Source organism: Halyomorpha halys, unplaced genomic scaffold (assembly GCF_000696795.3).
Source record: "Halyomorpha halys isolate HHAL.00 unplaced genomic scaffold, Hhal_1.1 Scaffold702.1, whole genome shotgun sequence".
Classification (NCBI taxonomy): Eukaryota; Metazoa; Arthropoda; class Insecta; order Hemiptera; family Pentatomidae; genus Halyomorpha; species Halyomorpha halys.
In genome coordinates this window covers 443,931-450,989 of record NW_027109550.1, presented here as the reverse complement: position 1 = coordinate 450,989, position 7,059 = coordinate 443,931, and positions in this window count along the sequence as shown.

The window sequence follows — 7,059 nt, the reverse complement described above, 5'->3', positions numbered from 1 at the left end:
GAGATCTGGAGGCAATTATTTTTTTGTGGTAATCAATTTTAGAGACAATATCGTGGCATGAATTGAGTAGCTATATAAGTCTCCTACATATTTCAGAAACTATATGATTTAGAAAAAAATTATTTGATTTTTTTTTTTTTTGGAAGCTTTAATGTAGTTTAATATTTTTTATTATCGAAATTAACAAAACATTTATTATAGGTAATGTAACAAAAACCAACAGAGAACTCACTAGGTGGCATGATTTAAAATCAACTCTGAACTATGAAACTATCAGTCGTATATGTTCGACGCATTTGGTCACAGTATTGAAACAAATGGTTTAGGATTCATGTGTTCGTGAAGAAATTCGATCAGGAAAAAAAGGATCATCTATAAGAAGGGCCGAGTTACCTCTCCAAGGATACAGATAATTAAAAAAAAGAAAAAGATATAAAACTATTGTCTGGGATTGTCTGCCATCAAAAATCTTCTACTAAATTAAAATAAGTAAATAACGTAATTAGTATGACGAGAGAACGGGATTCAAAAAGATAGAAATTTTCTTTATATCAATCTTAGTTTTAAACTAAAATCTACGAAGAGCTTAATAATCTAAGTCATAAAAGAACAGACTTTTTCTGATGTATTTAACGGATTGTAAATATGTTTGAGAACTCCAAAATTATAAATATAGCTTATTAATGATATGAAGCTAATTATTTTTCTAACCAGCACCATAGATGAAGGTACTTTGGGTCTTAAGATCTTTAGGTTTCTGAGCCCTCTGTGTCCAAAAAAAAATATTTTCGGCCATTGGTCAGTGCCACAATTGAGTCATAAATAGATTGACCAATTATGTTTTGTATTTTTTATAAGGATTTCCCACGCCCATGTTCAAAGTGTGCTTAATTTTCGCTTTCATACAGTAAATCTATTTAAACCTAGGGTTTGCTATAATCCTACTCTCCTTCTAAGCAAAAATTACGCTAAGGAGTGGGGCCTTTGAAGTTAATAGGAATTTCGCACATTAATGCAATAATCAATAAAACCGTTCATTTAATTGTAAATGTGAAGATAATAAAAGATGTAGAAAATGTTATTTCCAATAATTTAGTATATCACTAATGAAGATCCAATGAGCCTTTTAATAGAAATTCATGCTTCTTTTTCTGTTCTGCAAAAACACATTTCAATGTGAATATTAAGGTTTCAGAAATGTATTTACTGTTTTAAAAGTAAGTAGTGAATATGAAATTCAAATAACTTGGTCAGTTTTTCAATTAATATTTTTAGGTTATTTTAAATAAACTAATTTATTTTAAATAAATCATTAAAATATTAAAATTCGATACGAATAAATAATTGTTTCTGATATAAAGGAGAAAGTTGTTTAGTAAAAAAGAAAAAAAAAAGTAAGAAACATTATTTTTTAGAATATTTAGTGTATAAAACAAAAAAGTAACTGAGAATTAATAGTAATTCAAAAAACTACAATAATATCAACAACAAAATCTGATCACTTTGAGACTTTCTCTAAATGAATTATTTTTTTTAAATACCCTGCCAAGCTATTTCTCGTATACGAGGTGCGACATTAACTCTCAATTGTCTAATATGGCGTACGAAATGAATAGACCACGCCTTTTGGCTTCACACACCATTGATAAAGCAATTCCCATTCTTAAAACTTGTTATTCAGATTCGAAATTTATTTTGACCACAATACTTTCTCTATATTATAAATAGACTTTCGGATTGCTTGGGTTTTGCATTAGGGCGCTGTTTGTGAATGTTACTTTTGCTTCAAATCTTGATTTCCAGGATTAAATAAAATTAAACTACTATAACTGTTGATAGTTTAAAGATTCACAGTATGGTTGATTTCGATGAGAATAATAATAAAAAAAAGATAAGTTCTTCAAAAAGTACTTGATGCATTAAACTATTTTGGGAATTACTTCTGATGTATCCTAACACAATTAGTCTTAAGTACCACTTTTAAACACACACTTGAAAGGAGCTAATTTCTCTAAATGCATTGAAATTACTTTCTAATTAGTCAATTACCTCTTTAGGCTGCCTTTGTACAATTATCTTTTTGTTCAAGTCGACATCTCGGTCTTAGTTACGACTTTTCTCTTTCCGAGCAGCAAGGAAAATTTCAAGTTGATTCCCTTTATAATAAATCTAAAGCGAACATTTATGAAAGATAAACTAACTTTAATATAAAATATTACTAAACAATATATTTAACACTTTCTTTATTGCGATACATTAAGCACGTTTAGCCTACTTAGCAGGTTACAATATTCGAATTATACTCTACTGATTCCTATCACAGAACTGTTGATGATCATTTCATATTGATTCACTTTTGTGAAACGATACTAAAACAAAAGTAGTATTGATACACTTGAAATGAAAACCTTCTTCCCGAGTTTTATTTTGTCTCAGAAATTAGCAAATGTTTTAGCAGACCCCAGACAAGAAGTCTTATTTATTTAATTAACGCGCTAATATGATATGTAAATTTCTTTGCTTTAACCCATTAAGAAAATACTTTGCGCAGGTGCCCTTTCACTTCATGCCCTTTTTGAACTCTTAGTTTAGCAATTTCTAGAACAAATTCTTATTTGAGATATTAAATTAAAATTAGAGTAAGGAAATTTGTAGTGTTTCGAACTTGAAAAAAATATCAAATTAAAATCAACTGAGGTGTTAATGGTTGATCGTAAATAGATATGAGAAGAAGACGGTCGTAGGTGCTGTCAGCATAAACACAGAAATAAAAAAAAAAAATTATTTTATTTGTGCTGACGTTTCGACCTGAATTTAAGACCATCATCAGGGCTGAAAAACAAAACGAGATCACAAATTTAATTCAGACAAAAATAAAAATAAAATAATAACACATAAACTTGGAAATATACATAACAATAAATTAAGTTAATTGTAGTTGGTACTAGTAGAAGATAAAATATATTATAGAGGTGATAATTATACAAAATAAATAATATAAAAAAAATTAAAAAACATACAGTATTGAAGTAAATAAAGAAATAAACATAATGAAAAGATTTTTCCGCACCTTTCAGTACGAAGTGACCTCATAATCACTGTCTGTTTTTAAAATGTTATATCTTACTTCTACAATATTATATTTTATCTTATAGTAATACCAACTACTGTCTATTTAATTTATTGTTCTGTATATTTCGATGTTTGCTTATTATTATTTTATTTTTATTTTTATGTTTCTCTGAATTAAGCTTGTTATCTCGTTTTATTTTTCAGCCCTGATGAAAGCCGAAACGTCGGCACAAACAAGTTTTGTTTATATCTTTGCTGACCGTACCCCTGACCCCCTTCTACTCATAAAATTCAAACCCGAACTTTTTTTTTCTGAACACCATCATAGAACTGTTAATAACCTCTCAAAAAAAATTTTTTTTTCATCAGGGACCATTATTTCAAGATTATCATCCTAATATAATCTCATTTAGAATATTTGTTTTTCATTACTTTACCTTAATGATTACATTATGATCTAATATTTATTATTAGATAATATAATATTATTATAAATAAATATTATAATTAAAATTTTATTATAAATATTAACGATAGCTGAAGCAAATATAAACATTTTATGATTTTCTAAACGTCAGACAACGCACTAGAACTCAGGTAAGAAGTAACGGTATTTCTCTATACAAGAACACTCCTCAAATTAACAATGGAATCGTTTTGAGTCAAAAGCCTCAAGTGGATGAGTTGGGAGTTAGTCATTCATGAAAAGCTCATTTGAAGCTTCCCACTCCATGGGAGTTATTTCTTACCTTATGATGAATGGTGAATTTGTGGTATGTAATTGACTGAAGAGTCATACAGAGAACGCGCCAACGTGATACTCTTAAGTACAGAGATCAATAACATCTCTCTAAAACCTTATTTAAGTTTTTAAAAAACTTGATTTTATTTTCAAATATAATACCAAAGCAATAATGTTAATTCCAATAATGAATAATACAAATCAAGTCTATGACCATTCAGTTATGACAGGTGCTGAGGACGTGAGTGCTTGGTTAAGAGCGGTGTAGTTTCGATGCCCATCTGGGTTAGTCAATATTTGTTTCACGATATTCCCGAAATATAATTCTTGACATTTTCACTTTGGGGCTACATTGGTCCGCAATGGAGAACTTTAACCATAAAAAGAAACACAAAGGGAAAACTAAAATCTTTAAATTTTATGATAAATAACTTTCTTATGTTTGTTAATTTAAAAAAAAAATAAAGAAGAATTTTCATAAATATTTAGTGAATTTTAAACTCCCATATTCTTAGTCCTCTCCTTGACAATCGTTTGAAAGAAATATATTTTTTTTTAGTTTTTCAAAACTTTATCAATTGATAAATATTACAATCTTCCACAACGTTGCTAGGCAACAGATAATAGTGATAACCGATCATTTTCATACTAAAATCAAATCAAATAATAATACAAATAAATAAATGAAAAAAGTACATAAAAATAGATAAAATCATCAAAATAAACAGAAGGATAAAGAAAATGAACATTATCAAACGATGTACATGAAAAAAAAAATAATAATAAAAATAAATAAATACAATCATTACCAGTCATATCAACACTCTTTTATACAATATTTACACTAGCAACCTGAGCCTACTCAGGGGTTGAGTGCTCTAGCTCTTTGAGATCCCAGCGCATCCTATGCGTCCTAAACTTTTGTGTAAATTGGTGCCCTCATATTGAATTTATTGCTCGATGGAAGGCGAAAAGTATTACCAAAGAATTTTTATATTTCTGTTGCTATAAAAATTCGAGATGGAAATAACAATTATAAGTAATGAAAGGAATATGGTCTGGGTGCGGTCAAGAAAAACTCAAATAGTAGAAATATACTATTTTAATGAGCCAACGTTTCGCCCCACGTTGCAGGGCTTCTTCAGGGCTATTTTGACGGCAGTCAAAACTAAAAATCAACAGTTTAGTTTTGACTGCCGTCAAAATAGCCCTGAAGAAGCCCTGCAACGTGGGGCGAAACGTTGGCTCATTAAAATAGTTATTTCTACTATTTGAGTTTTTCTTGACCGCACCCGGACCATATTCCTTTCATCTTTACACACGGTCAATCAATAATCTTCCAATTATAAGTTATGTTCCATGTTGTTTCATTTGCACATGAATATGAATTTTTCAAATAAAAATTTGTCTGAACAACTATAAATGAATTTATTTTAGCAAATATCACGAAAAATACTACTCCTGTGAAGATGAACTCATTTATACCAAGTTTAATATACAATAAAATAGTTTAAAAAGTTTATCTTCGTAGGGGTAATGATTTTTATGAAATTTGAATTTGAATATGAATGCTGTATATGAAACTTTGTCCGGACAACTGTAAATGAATATTTTTTGGCAAATATCATGAAAAATAATACTCCTACGAAGATAAACGTCAGAAAATATTTTATTGCAAATTAAACCAACTTTAATTTGAGTGCTAATAGTATTAAATAGTAAGGGCCGCCTATAGCTCATTGGTTAAGACATAGTCTTTCCAGTCTGATGTCTATTGGCAGTGCTGGTTCGAATCCGTTCTAGGACGTTGACTTTTTTCATTGAGTGGCGGTCCCACAAAATGAAAAACTTTGACCCCCAACCATGGTTAGACAGTATAGGACTTCAATGGGAGTCTTGGCCAAGAAAAAAAAATTTAAATAGTAAATTTACTCTTACTCTAAATGATATTTTATTAGGTTTTTCAGTGTTCTAGGTAGTTTTAATGATATGGAGCCCCGAATAATTTTTTTTATCCATTTTGAAACAACCGCTATTTTTTATTTTCCCTAACAATACTTGGTGAAAATTTTGAGTAACTATGTATATTTTTCATTAAAGTGATAAAAGATTAGGGTGAAACAGCTGACTTTTTTTTCCTCTTGGGCTCTTTCTTGTACTATATCAGTTTAGCAAGCCACTTCTAATTCTCACTCAATTTACTTTTAAAAAAAAACTAAACGGGTGTCAAATTCCAATAGTCATCTATTTCCAAATATTTATCTAATATTTTTTTTTCTTCAACAAACATAACGTTTACAATAATTTGTGTTCTAGGTTTGAAAAAGGCACTGCAATGTTGATACCGTTGGTGTTGTCTCTTCTCATCGGACTAGTCTCTACGAGCCAAGTGTCAGTCTGCATTATGTAAGAAATAATATATAAATAAAATATGTTGTGGTGTGTGCATCATAAAACCTTCACTTCCCGCAAAAATTTAAAAGTTGAAATGAATACTCACTCATTTCCAAACAGACATTTCAATATTACTCACTCTAGAAATACCTTTCCATACCAATAATCCATTTCATGGACCCTTTCATTTGACAGGTTGAGAGACACCAATTTCAACAATTTTTAGAAAACTACCTTAATAATGATTCTTGTAGAAAAATTTTAACATTTTTCTTTTGAGAAAAGTGTGCCAGAAACATAAAAACACAAGGTGTAAATCTAAAAATAAGGAATAATTAGATAATGATAACACCTATTTTTGTATAGATCATGACAATAATAATTTATCTACATTGATAAATGTAAAAATCAAGATAAGTAACATGAAAAAATGTAAAGTGAAATAAGTTAATTTAAACGATGTGAACTGAAGGTTTGCAATGAAACAGTAAATGGGAAAATTAATAAAAACAATAGATAAATAAATATAAGTGAATAAAATAAAGTATAAGAACAGTAAAATATAAGTACTAGGTAAGATGTAAAATGAAGTACATAAACATATTAAAAATAAGTAATTAGGTATAGACATTAGTAAAAATAAATGTTATATAATGTTAACAAACAAGTGAAAAAAATAAATAAAAATATAGGTGATGATAATGATAATTAAAATAAGTAATTGAAACAATTTTAAGTGAAATAAATTAATAAAAACAATGGGGAGTGAGAGCTTACATAAAATATAGTATATAGGTAAAAACGTAAAGTTAATAATGATAAAATATTGAACAAAAAAATATATAATATAA